Here is a 15,613-nt window from a genome sequence, read left to right as displayed (position 1 = left end):
CACTTCTGGGAGAAAGTCACATGAATAAATACAAGCAATACACTTAAAACAAATTTCAAACCAAATAATGTCACAAACATCTTCTCATGAAAACCATGTTACGCCATAAACGACAGGAGTGAAGTACTTTAAATCACTCATAATTTATAATAAATAAATAATAAATGTTGACTTTTGGTAAAATTATATATCTTAGGAATACTTTTAAAAAACATATGTGCAGTTTAAAAAGGATTTACACTTAATCCTGCATTATGAACATGCCATTTATTTGAAATGTTATATTGTAATTCTTACCAGGCTACATAATAGTAATAATAATGAAAATAATATTAGTCATAAAATTATAATTATTATCTCTAAAATCAATACATGAATATTAAGTAATAACATTTTATCATAGGCACCTTTCAAGTCAAATACAGCATGCAAGGTACACTAAAACACACACACACACACACACACACACACACACACACACACACACACACACACACACACACACACACACACACACACACACATATATATATATACATATATATATATGTATATATATACATACACTAAATATATATATATATATATATATATATATATATATATATATATATATATATATATATATATATATCATCCCTAAAATGACCTGCGAAACAGGCTTGTAGGGATGATATAGCCTCTGTGTTTTCTCCTGACCTAACATATATATATATATATATATATATATATATATATATATATATATATATATATATATATATATAGCTAGAAACCCAGCAAAACTCAATCGGCGGGAAGTCAAGATAAGCGAGTTGAGGCAAGAACTCAAATCCTTAAGACGTCAGTTTAAGGCAGCCAAGGAAGAGGAGAGAACTCCTCTGTCGGAACTCACTAACATCGTAAGAAAGAAGCTCATCACGTTGAGAAGGGCCGAATGGCACCGAAGGAGGGGAAAGGAAAGGGCACGGAAGCGAAGCGCCTTCATTGGCAACCCCTTCACCTTTACTAAGAGGCTTTTGGGCCAGAAGCGAAGTGGTCACCTTGCTTGCCCTGTAGAAGAGATTGACCATCATCTCAATGCCACCTTCAGTGACTTTTCAAGGGATCAAGAGCTTGGCCCTTCTGAGGCACTGGTGACTCCAGCAGATCCAGTGTCCCATTTCAACAGTGATGAACCCACCCTGGCAGAGGTTAAGGAAGTTGTGAAAGCTGCAAGATCTGGTTCGGTTCCCGGCCCCAGCGGTGTACCCTACAAGGTCTACAAGCAGTGTCCACGGCTCCTCAAGCGTCTGTGGAAGATCTTGAAGGTGATTTGGCGGAGAGGGAAAGTCTCTGCCCAGTGGAGATACGCGGAAGGCGTCTGGATCCCGAAGGAAGAGAACTCCAGCAACATCGAGCAGTTTCGTATAATCTCGCTGCTCAGCGTTGAGAGCAAGATTTTCTTTAAGATCCTGTCCCAACGACTTACCGAGTTCCTCTTGAAGAACGCCTACATAGACACCTCTGTCCAGAAGGGGGGAGTACCTGGAGTGCCTGGGTGCCTGGAGCATACAGGAGTGGTGACACAGTTGATCCGGGAGGCAAGGGAGAGCAAAGGAGATTTGGCAACTCTCTGGCTTGACTTAACCAACGCCTACGGATCTATCCCGCACAAACTTGTTGAAATAGCTCTGACAAGACACCATGTTCCTGGGAAAATCTGCAACCTCATCATGGACTACTACAACAACTTCGAAGCAAGAGTCTCCTCAAGCCAAGTAACATCTGCCTGGCACCGCCTGGAGAAGGGCATAATCACTGGTTGTACAATCTCAGTGTCACTCTTCTCCTTGGCAATGAACATGATTGTCAAGTCTGCGGAGGTTGAATGCAGAGGGCCAAAATCAAGATCTGGGACCCGGCAGCCCCCCATAAGAGCTTTTATGGATGACTTGACAGTGATGACCACATCTGTGCCTGGGTGCAGGTGGCTCCTCCAGGGGCTTGAACGGCTCATCACATGGGCAAAGATGAGCTTCAAGCCAGCAAAGTCCAGGTCTCTGGTCCTAAAGAAAGGTAAAGTGGCCGACCATTTCCGCTTTACTGTTGGAGGCTACTTGATTCCAACGGTGACCGAAAGACCTGTCAAGAGCCTGGGCAAGATCTTTGATAGCTCCCTGAAGGACGCAGTGGCTTTGCAGCAGACAAAGAGCGACCTGACCTCATGGCTCACAGCCATCGACAAATCTGGTCTCCCAGGAAAGTTTAAAGCCTGGATGTACCAACACGGAGTCTTGCCTAGAATACTCTGGCCTCTTTTAATCTACGAGGTACCAATGACAACGGTTGAGGTACTAGAGAAGACCATCAGCCAGTTCCTAAGGAGATGGCTGGGGCTCCCTCGGTCCTTAAGCAGCATTGCTCTTTATGCCCATTCCACCAAGCTGCAGCTCCCTCTCAGGGGACTGTCGGAGGAATTCAAGGTCACCCGCTCCAGAGAGGTAATGATGTACAGGGACTCCGCAGATGTCAAGGTAGCCTCGGCAGGAATCGTTGTTAAGACCGGGAGGAAATGGCAGGCACAAGAAGCCGTAAGCAGAGCAGAGGCGCGGCTGAGGCACAAAACCTTGTTGGGTACTGTGGCAAGGGGGAGGGCAGGCCTCGGCAGCTTTCCAAAGCCACGTTGGGACCGGGCCCGTGGCAAGGAGAAGCGCCAACTGGTCCAAGAGGAGATCCGTGCAGAGGTGGAGGAAGAACGTTGCTGCCGGATGGTCAGCATGTCCAAACAAGGGGCGTGGACAAGGTGGGAGCATGCAGAACCTCGAAAACTCACCTGGGCAGAGCTCTGGAGAGCTGAACCTCTGCGCACAAAATTCCTCATACAGTCTGTGTACGATGTCCTCCCATGCCCCGCCAACCTGCACATCTGGGGCCTAGCAGACACTCCGGAGTGCAAACTGTGCCAGAGGAGGGGCACCTTGGAGCACATCCTGAGCTGTTGCCCAAAGGCACTAGGGGAGGGGCGGTATCGCTGGCGCCACGACCAAGTTTTAAAAGCCCTGGCGGATTCTATCTGCGCAGCGATACAAAACAGCAAGTCCCAGGCCGCCCCGAAGCAGTCAATCACCTTCATCAGAGCAGGACAGAAGGCAAGCTGTCAGCCCAACTTCTCAGGAGGGCTCCTGGCCACCGCTCGTGACTGGCAGCTCCATGTTGACCTGGGAAGGCAACTCAAGTTCCCGGCCAATATCGCTACCACGTCACTCCGCCCAGACATGGTGTTAACATCGGAGTCAACCAAGCAAGTGGTGCTACTGGAGCTGACTGTCCCCTGGGAGGAGCGAATTGACGAAGCAAATGAGCGTAAGAGGGCCAAATACGCTGAGCTCACTGTAGAGTGTCGGAGTAACGGCTGGAGAGCCCGCTGTGAACCAGTCGAAATTGGGTGCAGGGGTTTTGCTGGTCACTCACTACAGCGTGTGTTCAGAATCCTTGGGATTAGAGGACTGCAGTCGAGAAAAGCCACCAAGAACATCCTAGAGGCCGCAGAAAAGGCCTCCCGGTGGCTGTGGATCCGTAGGGGGGATTCGTGGTGCGCTACTTGGACACAGGCCGGGGTCTGATCACCCCCGGCTGGGTCGCCCGGGCGAGGGTGTCTGATGATTAAAGACCCGAAACACCCTATGACCCCGGGTTTATCACTGATGACGTGTCCAAGCATCACCGTGAGGTGTATTCAAGTTTTATATATATACACCTATACATATATGGTACATATATACATACTTATACATATATACACCTATATATGCATATATATACCTATATTTATACATATGTACAAATGTACATACATACATACATATATGATACAGGTTGATTGGCCTCACTAAATTGACCCTAGTGTGTGAATGTGAATGTTTTCCGTAGAAAATGGATGGATGGATGTATAATATAAATATATATGTTGTATATATAAATATATATACTAGATATGTATTAATACATGGTATACATAGATTTGACAAATTACACACTAGTAGGATTATTAAACCATGTACTATTTTTTTAAATTGTTATTTACATATATCACTTTTGAATCAACAATAAAAAAAATCCATATGCATGCTAAAACAACCCCAAAAGGTGTAATCACAACACATACTGTATATGAAAATTAAAGTCAATTTCACATAAGAACAATTTCAAATAAATATTAAGTATATATTGACCGCCTCTCCAAAACCAGAATGTATGGTAAAGGAATATTAACACAAATAGAAACAAAACATAATTGTTTTAACAATTGAGTGGACTAGTAAATATTTTTACTTCTGCATATAAATGTATATATTCCATTGACAATATTTAACACAAAAATTCCATAATAAAAGGAATCGACATAAAAAAAAGGTATCAAAACAATGTCAAACTGCAGCAAATACTGAAAGATATAACATAAGTTTGTTCAAGTTTTTCTATTGCTTGTGTTATCAATGTTTCCCCATAGGAGTAAAGTGTATTTGCTAGGTGAAATATAAAACTACAACAATAATCCTCAAGATTGTCTCCATCCATCTTCTGTATTTAGTGCTTCTCTTCTGCCAAGTTGGCCTCAGGGGAGTTTATGCCCCTCTATCTGTCGACCCCTTAATCCTCTCTTTTCCTTTGCTGTACACGGCAGCTCCAGGTTGGACTGTTTTGCAGTTATTGCAAATTGTTGTGTGCTTCACTTTCCTACAAGTTGCCCTTTTAAACTTTTTCCCAACCTGTTTTCCTCAAATACAGCCCATGAATCAGACTTGGCCCGGAGGTCGGTTCAAAACTTGGGGACGACTAACCTCCTAAAAATACCCTAGAAGCACCAGAACACCTTTTTGCAGTGTATCCTAAAAAACATTGCAGAATACTCCCGTTATAAAGAGAGGCGATTAATTAATTACAGTTAAATTTAGCGTGTTATGGACTTGATCTACTAAAGGTTTGTTTTTATTAAAACACATGCCAACTTGATAGTGCACACGATTGCGTCTCTTAAAGGGTCTGTTTGCAACTCGCCTACAGTTACATTTTTCCAAGCAAAACATATAACAATAACACCATTGTGTTACAATTAGTGGTTTAACAGAAGAAATGTGTCTGTTTTTTACAATTACTAAATTTGTGTAGTAAAAAATGTTTACTGGTCCCCCCAAAAAAAAGATTGTTTTTTATTTCAATTTGCAATCATGTTGTTATAATGATAGAATATACCTTCGATGACAGCTAATGCCAACTATCCAAATCCCTATCATTAAAGGCCTACTGAAACCCACTACTACCGACCACGCAGTCTGATAGTTTATACATCAATGATGAAATCTTAACATTGAAACACATGCCAATACGGCCGGGTTAGCTTACTAAAGTGACATTTTAAATTTTGCGCGAAATATCCTGCTGAAAACGTCTCGGTATGATGACATCAGCGCGTGACGTCACGGATTGTGGATGACATTTTGAGACAGCATGGTGGCCAGCTATTAAGTCGTCTGTTTTCATCGCAGAATTCCACAGTATTCTGGACATCTGTGTTGGTGAATCTTTTGCAATTTGTTCAATGAACAATGGAGACAGCAAAGAAGAAAGCTGTGGGTGGGAAGCGGTGTATTGCGTGCGGCTGCAGCAACAACACAAACACAGCCGGTGTTTCATTGTTTACATTCCCGGAAGATGACAGTCAAGCTTTACCATTGGCCTGTGGAGAACTGGGACAACAGAGACTCTTACCAGGAGGACTTTGAGTTGGATACGCAGACGCGGTACCGTGAGTACGCATGCAGCTGCGGCTTCCAAACATTTGATCGCTTGCCCGTACGTGCGTGCCGCTATGTGCATGTCACGTACGTAACTTTGGGGACTTTGGGGAAATATATGTGCTGTATGAACTTTGGGGAGGTGAACGGTACTTTGGGCTGTGGGATTGAGTGGGTTGTGCAGGTGTTTGAGTTGTATTGGCGGGTTATATGGACGGGAGGGGGGAGGTGTTTGTTATGCGGTATTAATTTGTGGCGTGGTTGTGTTGTGGCTAATAGAGTATACAGTATATATGTCTTGTGTTTATTTACTGTTTTAGTCATTCCCAGCTGAATATCAGGTCCCACCCGCCTCTCACAGCATCTCCCCTATCTGAATCGCTCCCACTGCCCTCTAGTTCTTCACTCTCACTTTCCTCATCCACGAATCTTTCATCCTCGCTCAAATTAATGGGGAAATCGTCGCTTTCTCGGTCTGAATCGCTCTCGCTGCTGGTGGCCATGATTGTAAACAATGTGCAGATGTGAGGAGCTCCACAACCTGTGACGTCACGCTACTCGTCTGCTACTTCCGGTACAGGCAAGGCTTTTTTATCAGCGACCAAAAGTTGCGAACTTTATCGTCGATGTTCTCTACTAAATCCTTTCAGCAAAAATATGGCAACATCGTGAAATGATCAAGTATGACACATAGAATGGACCTGCTATTCCCGTTTAAATAAGAAAATCGCATTTCAGTAGGCCTTTAACTGACTACACTCAAAGCTAATATGCGTGCATGTGTAACAGTAGTTTGTGCATAGTGTACACCATTGCGTTCTAGAAGCCGTAAGGGATTGGAAAGTTAGCGCTTTCTAGACATCAATGCAATGTTGCAAATAGTCCCTTTAAATGAAGAAAATAGAGAGTGCAATCCATTTAGTGTGTCTGTTTGCAGAATATATGCTGATTATTAGAATGCCCACAATACTGGGAGGAGGAGATGCAAGTATAATCACTTAACTCTCACAATATAATTTATCAAGACTTCAACTGTTTTGCATTTATATTTAGCACATTTGAAATGTTCCTGCAAACTGGCACAGTTACGCACAAATGGCTGCAACAACAATGTAATGAGTTTAAATAAATATACCTCAAGTTGAGTGCTTTTCTCAACATTTTGTAGGATGAATTAATTACAAGGGATGTAACGGTATTGTAGATAACGCGTTGTTGCGGTTTCAAAATCTTCACAATCATGCCGTGACATGTGACAGTATCAAATGGAAAGTTAAAGTCTCGATCGTTCCAAGCCAAAACAGACTTGGTCAAGGCACACGGCGCCGAGGGGAAATATATTTGAAGCCAGTCAGGCTAAACATCAATTTGTGAGGTATTCACATTATTAAAAGTTAGATTGCGAGTTAACCTTTCTGAGCAGCTAAATTTTCCAAACTGATATAAAAAAATGTCCACTGCAGAGGACACTGCTTCTCAGAGGGTAAAAGTTGAAGGACACTAAAGTGAACATGGTTGTTTTACACTTGTTACTATATACGATGTTTACATTGTCCCTTTAAAGACATCAACTGTAAGTTGCCTTTTTAATATTTGCTTGGAACAGTGAATGTTCCTGCACTACTTTTTGTGCTTCAAAAATAATGTTTTTAGTAATACCGTATTTTCCGCACTATAAGGCGCACCGGATTATTAGCCGCACCTTCTATGAATTACATATTTCATAATTTTGTCCACCAATAAGCCGCCCCGGACTATAAGCCGCGCCTACGCTGCGCTAAAGTGAATGTCAAAAAAACGCTGCGCTAAAGTGAATGTCAAAAAAACAGTCAGATAGTTCAGTCAAACTTTAATAATATATTGAAAACCAGCGTTCTAACAACTCTGTCCCAAAATGTACGCAAATGTGCAATCACAAACATAGTAAAATTCAAAATGGTGTAGAGCAATAGTAACATAATGTTGCTCGAACGTTAATGTCACAACACACAAAATAAACATAGCGCTCACCTTCTGAAGTTATTCTTCATTCGTAAATCCTTCGAATTCTTCGTCTTCGGTGTCCGAATTGAAAAGTTGCGCAAGCGTGGTATCCAAAATGGCCGGTTCCGTCTCGTAGAAGTCATCGGGAGTCAGTGTCGCTGTTGTTCTGTGAATCCTGCCTTCCGGAAAGCTCGGACCACAGTTGTGACCGAAATATCTGCCCAGGCATTTACGATCCACTGGCAAATGTTGGCGTATGTCGTCCGAGGCTGTCTGCCCGTCTTAGTGAAGGTGTGTTCGCCTTCGGAGCTGTGTGAAAAAAGCCACCCGGCCTCTTCGCGTAAACTTCCCTTAACCACTCGCTCATCTTTTCTTCATCCATCCATCCCTTCGAGTTAGCTTTTATAATGACGCCGGCTGGAAAGGTCTCTTTTGGCAAGGTCTTCCTTTTGAATATCACCATGGGAGGAAGTTTCTGGCCATTAGCATGGCAAGCTAGAACCACAGTGAAGGACGACTTCTCATTCCCTGTGGTGCGAATATTCACCGTACGTGCTCCCGTTCCACAGTGCGGTTCAGTTGCTGTGAAATACGGTAGTAATCCGTGTGCGGATGGAGAGATTGCGTCTTTTTATGAACCGGATCGCTTAGTAGGAGCCATTTTGTGGTCTTTACAGATGTAAACAGGAAATGAAACGTACGGTGATATCCGCGCGTTTTTTCTTCTTCTTCCGGGGGCGGGTAGAAGAAGAAGCGCTTCCTGTTCTATGGGGGCGGGTGCTTTCCTTGGCGGTTGCTTGCGTAGAAGAAGAAGCGCTTCCTGTTCTACCGGGAAAAAAGATGGCGGCTGTTTACCGAAGTTGCGAGATCGAAACTTTATGAAAATTAATCGTAATAAAGCGCACCGGGTTATAAGGCGCACTGTCAGCTTTTGAGAAAAATTGCGGTTTTTAGGTGCGCCTTATAGTGCGGAAAATACGGTAGATCTTTTCTGAACATTTGAGGATGATGTTTGCGTTCAATTACAGCAGTCCTTCTCAAATAGTGGGGCGGGTGCGATGCAAAGGATGTGTGACCTCAGGTAACATGCTTATTTTGCCCTACCAGAATATGATGAAGCGTATGTTATTCTTCCCTGTAACCCCGGTGGGAGGCGAGTATTGTTTTCCTTTGTTAATAAGCTTACAGAGGTATAGTTATAACAATTTTATAGACAATTTATACAATATTTAAATTCACGGTGAAGAGTGTGTGTGTGTGTGTGTGTGGGAGGGGTGGGTGGGGGGGGGCGCAAAATATTTTCTTCCTTGCAACAGAAAATATTTGAGAAGCGCTGAATTACAGTACGTGTGTTTATCCTTAACACTACTGCCACTTACTTTTTACACACTATGGCAATTAAATTTATGGGGTTTCTTTGGACATATACTGCAATAATATCATACCGTGGCCTTAAAACTGTGATACTATTGTACCGTGACATTTTGATATCGTTACATTCCCATTGATTACACATCATCATTTGTTAATCACTCTTTTTTTAATAGCTTGACAGCACTAAGACGATGGAAAAATGCTACCGTCCTAGGTGATATTTGCAGTAATTCCTCCAAAATAGCAACATGCTCATATCATTTACGGTACAATCGGGAAGTATTCACGCTTCACTTTTTGCACATTTTGTTACGTAACAGTCTTGTTCCGAAATGAAGTAAATCTATTTTTGTCCTCAAAATTCTACAGACAATACCCCATAATGAAAATGTGATTTATTTATTTTCAAATAATTTTGCTAATTTATAAAACATAAAAAATGACATTTGATTTGTATTGTAGGATTTATTTGTATTGTCTAATTCTGAAACGCAAATCCAAAAACAAAATTGGGGCCGTTTTTCGATTTTTTATTATATATGGCAGATTTTAAAACAAACAAAAAAAGGGTTGATTTTCATTCAAATATTGCCATAAAATTAGATTTTGTGCTGTTTTCCTTTTATGCATTTTTATTTTTCCAGATAAACACAAAAATGTAATATTCATTCATCCAAAATGCAAAAATGCGTGGTTATCTGTGTGATGACAAATTGAACTGGAAGCAGTATTTTAGCTTTTCCTTTGCATTTAGCATGTTTTTAGCAGAACGGTAACATCTTTATTCAGCAGGAGTCCTATCGTCGTTTTAAACAAGTCTCACTAAATAGTTGTCCAACTTTTGTTTCAGAAATGAAAATAGAAAAAGTGGCGCGAAATTTGTTTTTTGATTCGCAGTTGAGAATTGGAAATAGAATGAACGGAAGGTACACGGACCATTATACTTTATTTCTGTTAACTGTTTTGTCCAAAAAAAAAAATCAATAAACAAATGTTTAATAAAAAACTAAGTAAAAGAAAATCCCATTTAAACATTGTTGATGCACTTTTGGCAGCAATTACAGTCTCAAGTCTTTTTATAGGTCAGCACGGTGGGAGAAGGGTTAGTGCGTCTGCCTCACAATACGAAGGTCCTGAGTAGTCGTGAGTTCAATCCCGGCCTCGGGATCTTTCTGTGTGGAGTTTGCATGTCCCCCCCGTGACTGCGTGGGTTCCCTCCGGGTACTCCGGCTTCCTCCCACCTCCAAAGACATGCACCTAGGGATAGGTTGATTGGCAACACTAAATTGGCCCTAGTGCAGTGGTTCTCAAACTTTTTTTGTCATCCCCCACTTTGGACAAGGGGGAGTTTTCAAGCCCCACCTGCCCCCATCGCCCCAACAGAGCGCTATTGCCAAGCTTTAACATTTTCAAATTTATTGAACATCAAGTTGTATACATTCGAACTCAATAACATAAAATAACATTAAGTTCAATAATAAATAAAATAACTGTGCAGCTGTGGTATAACTTGCATCAAGTTCAATAATAAATCAAAAAAAGTGTTATAACTTGCATCACGCTCAATAATAAATCAAAAAAACTGTTATAACTTGCATCAAGTTCAATAATAAATCAAAAAAAGTGTTATAACTTGCATCAAGTTCAATAATAAAAAAAAAAAAAGTGTTATAACTTGCATCACGTTCAATAATAAATCAAAAAAAGTGTTATAACTTGCATCAAGTTCAATAATAAATCAAATAAGTGTTATAACTTGCATCAAGTTCAATAATAAATCAAAAAAAGTGTTATAACTTGCATCAAGTTCAATTATAAATCAAATAACTTGCATCAAGTTCAATAATAAATCAAAAAAAGTGTTATAACTTGCATCAAGTTCAATAATAAATAAAACAAAAGTGTTATAACTTGCATCAAGTTCAATAATAAATAAAAAAAAGTGTTATAACTTGCATCAAGTTCAATAATAAATAAAACAAAAGTGTTAACTTGCATTAAGTTCAATAATAAATAAAAAAAAGTGTTATAACTTGCATCAAGTTCAATAATAAATCAAAAAAAGTGTTATAACTTGCATCAAGTTCAATAATAAATCAAATAACTTGCATCAAGTTCAATAATAAATAAAATAAAAGTGCCACTTTGCAATCTTTGCAAAAAAAAAAAAGAGGAGTTATGCATTTGCAAGACAGGGCAAGTGACAGCACTTTCCCCCAGGAGAGCCACCTTGCTTCACTGTGAAACAGCACGGCTGTATGATCAGCTCCCATTTCCTCACACAGTGCAGAGAACAGTCGCACTTTCAGTGGTCGTGTTTTGATCAAATTTACCGCGCTCACATCTGTTAAAACCTCATTGAGTTCGGGGCTGAGCTGCCTTGACGCTAGTGCTTCCCGGTGAATGACACAGTGTGTGCCCGTCAGATTTTTGTTTCTCTGCAGGCGCTGGCTCTGGCTCGACGACTTTTGAGGTGCGAGTCACAAATGCATATATTTGTGTAATTGTGATCCACACATTAGCCTGCTACCCATCCGCGCAAAAGTTTGTTCCGCTTAGCCCCGCCCCCATTAGTTACTGTTGCTATGTCTGTCAAATTTTCGCTCGTACCGAGAAATATAAAGCCTACAGTAAAAATAAGTACCGGTAATTTCCATTTATTTATATAGCGGATTTCACAGACAGAATCACAAAGTGATTTACAGTGTGTATAGAAAATGAAAGCATAGTAAAAAAAATAATCTAAGAATATAATAATTAAAAAAAAATGTTTAAAGTGAAATTTCCTCCCGTTCCTCGCGCCCCACCTGTCATGTCTCTATTCCCCACCAGTGGGGCGCGCCCCACACTTTGAGAAACGCTGCCCTAGTGTGTGAATGTGAGTGTGAATGTTGTCTGTCTATCTGTGTTGGCCCTGTGATGAGGTGGCGACTTGTCCAGGGCGTACCCCGCCTACCGCCCGATTGTAGCTGAGATAGGCTCCAGCGCCCCCCGCGACCCCGAAGAGAATAAGCGGTAGAAAATGGATGGATGGATGGAAGTCTTTTTATATACGATGCCACAAGCTTGGTACTCCTACACTATCCACCCATCCAAATGATCAGAATCAGGTGTCCTAATCACTTGGCCTGGCCACATGGATGACAGAGTCTGGTGTGGATGAACTTGACTGGCCTGCACAGAATCCTGACCTGAACCCGATAGAACACCTTTGGGATCAATTAGAACGGAGACTGAGAGCCAGGCCTTCTCGACCAACATCAGTGTGTGACCTCACCAATGCGCTTTTGGAAGAATGGTCGAAAATTTCTATCAACACACTCCGCAACCTTGTGGACAGCCTTCCCAGAAGAGTTGAAGCTGTAATAGCTGCAAAAGGTGGCCCGACATCATATATAACCCTTTGGGTTAGGAATGGGATCGCACTTCAAGTTCATATGTGAGTCAAGGCAGGTGGCCAAATACTTTTGGCAATATTTTGGTAATTTCTCCCATTCCTCTTTGCAGCAACTCTCAAACTCCATCAGGTTGGATGGGAATCATTATTTTTTATCCCGGATGTCTCCGTCTGTAGAATTCTGAGGACAAAAATGAATCATATCCATTTTGGAATAAGGCTGTAACATAACAAAATGTGGAAAAAAGTGAAACACTGTGAATACTTTCCGGATGCACTGTCGGCGATCTCTTGCCTCGTATCTTTGCAGCAGGTCCTTAAACACAGCAGAACGCTCATGTCATTTAGAGGATAGTTAAAAAGTCGTGAAATAGACTGTACTGTGGTAAAAGGGTTGAGACTGACAGTGAGTATTCTTCTTATTCAATGCCTCCAACGATGGTCTACACTTCCAGATCAGTGGTCCGTATATGTTTTATGTGGAGCCGGCTGACCTTTCCGGGATACAATTCTTCTGCAGAGGAGACACGCGGCTTGACCATCATGGCTCAATGATGCCAGAGGTTAACACATACATGTAGATATGCTTCTGCACACACTAAGAAAGTGAAGAAACAAACGGACCGCACTGTCAGACATGATAGTGTGCGCATCTGGGGAAAGGCTGCATAGACGATAATTTAGATAATACATTGGCTCTCTTGCAGGGGGAAAAAGGGAAGAAACCCACTGAAATGGGCAATTTAATATCCCGCTCTATAACTCTGAACAGCAGTTTGCCTTATCTGCCTGGTCATGCAGGTAGCTGTGTTAGTGTGTGGACCGCATGTGTTCCCAGGGTGGTCGGTGATAAGGAAGAGAAGCTATAAAGTACGGAAACGTGACAGCGATACTAAAAGCGACGAGGCCGGTCCACTCGGCAAGACAAGGCGCCAGAAAAGATGAGAAATGCGTTTCATTTCTCTCAAACTGAAAGAGATAAAAACGAGTCCAGGGGGCTTACTTGTCAAAGGATATGCAAATATATTAACAAAAGGAAACACTTAAATATATTTTAATATCCCTGCCTTCACTGGTGGCTTGTATGACTTCATTTATTATTGGCTTGATTAATGGGAATACATTATAATATGTTATCTTTTTGCCATACTTCGTACACTCGTCCAAAATCTCTGATGTTGGCTATCGAGAACATTCAAACCCTTTATTTGTTTACTGAAAAATATTGAAATTCAATGATTTGATGCATTTGCAAACGGCTAAGATTATTTACAAAGCAAACCATAACCTGCGGCTACCCAACACTGGACAAAAAATATTCTCAACAAGAGGAGAAATATAACCTCAGAGGAAAATCTAATTTCATTTCTATGCACGTTCCACACTTCAGCATATAAATGTGCGGAATTAAATTATGGAATGGATTAAGCAAAGAAATCAAACAAAGTACTAATATGACCCAGTTTTACTGTTCAAGCTACAAGTGTTTACAAAGTACAAAGAAGAATTCTGAACAACATCTTGAATCCTAGTAAACAAAATATAATCTTATTCATCTCAGAATGTGAAATACAACTTATTTAACTATTAATATAGGAGAACTTTATTTATCTATGTATTTAATAATTATTTACTTACTCCTGTGTTTATTTATCTATTTACTTATTTATTTGTTCACTGTTGTGTTACAGATTGAAAACAATCATATGTGTTAGAAATTGCTATGAAACAAAAAGGGGTAGGAAGCTTGCTTCCTCCTAGTTCTTTTCGGTCATGCTGTAATGAGAAATGGGGTGTCAATTTTTTTTTTTTTTAGAATGAATCACAATTCTTATTTGTAACGATTCTTAATCAGTTAAAACAAATCAAACATTATTTAAAAAAAATATCGATCTATGTTTGTTTTTTTAATCTGTTCTGTCAGTTTTAGTCAAATAATACTTTTGATGGAGATGCCCATATCTGCTGTAAAGATTAACTTTAGAAAAGAGAAGTGTGGGATACTTATCTTGTTGACTTATTTGTATTTGACTTTATAAAATGTTTAGGTAGAAACAAAACCAGTTTCCTTTTAAATAGCATAGAATGTTATCCATCCGTCCATCTTCTTCTGTTTATCCAAAGTCGGGTCGCGGGGGCAGCAGCCTCAGCAGAGAGGCCCGGACTCCCCTCTCCCGAGCTACTTCGTCTATCTCTTCCCGGGGGATCCCTAGGTATTGCAAGGCGAGCTGGGAGACATGGTCTCTCCACCGTGTCCTAGGTCTTCCCCGTGGTCTCCTACCGGTCGGACGCTCCCAAAACACCTTCCGAGGGAGGCGTTCGATAGGCATTATGACTAGATGCCCGAACCACCTTATATGGCTCCTCTCGATGTGGCTCCTCTGAATGACAGAGCTTCTCACCCTATCTCTAAGGGAGAGCCCTGCCTCCCGACGGAGGAAACTCATTTTGGCCGCTTGTACCCGTGATCTTGTCCTTTCGGTCATAACCCAAAGCTCATGACCATAGGTAAGGATGGGGACGTAGATCGACCGGTAAATTGAGAGGTTTGTCTTTCGGCTTAGCTCCTTTTTCACCACGACGGACCGATACAGGGTCTGCAACACTGCAGATGCTGCACCGATCTGCCTGTCGATCTCAAGATTCACTCTTACCTCACTTGTGAACAAGACCCCAAGGTACTTGAACTCCTCCACTTGGGGCAGGATCTCCTCCCCAACCCGGAGATGGAACTCCTCCCTTTTCCGGGTGAGAACCATGGACTCAAACTTGGAAGTGCTGATTTTCATCCCAGTCAATTCACACTCTGCTGCGAACCGATCAAGTGAAAGCTGAAGATCCTGGCCAGAATCCTGCAATCCTGCAGCCACCAAACCGGATCCTCTCAACGCCCCGACTGTGTCTAAAAATTATGTCTATAAAAGTAACAAACAGAATCGATGACAAAGGGCAGCCCTGGCGGAGTCCAACCCTCACTAGAAATGGGTCCAACTTACTGCCGGCAATACAGACCAAGCTCTGACACTGATCATACAGGGATCGGACTACCCCAATCAAGTGGTACGATACCCCATACACTCTG

At 41.6% G+C, this 15,613-nt stretch overlaps 1 pseudogene; it reads left to right on the top strand.

Annotated features, from left to right (window-relative positions):
• The first annotated feature begins 782 nt into the window (after positions 1-782).
• LOC140679022 (uncharacterized) lies at positions 783-3,642 on the top strand (annotated as a pseudogene).
• Positions 3,643-15,613: the final 11,971 nt, after the last annotated feature.

The sequence above is a fragment of the Nerophis lumbriciformis genome, linkage group LG09 (genome assembly GCF_033978685.3).
Source record: "Nerophis lumbriciformis linkage group LG09, RoL_Nlum_v2.1, whole genome shotgun sequence".
Taxonomy (NCBI): domain Eukaryota; kingdom Metazoa; phylum Chordata; class Actinopteri; order Syngnathiformes; family Syngnathidae; genus Nerophis; species Nerophis lumbriciformis.
The sequence above is the reverse complement of the archived record's forward strand: the minus strand, read 5'-3'. Positions and strand labels throughout refer to the sequence as shown.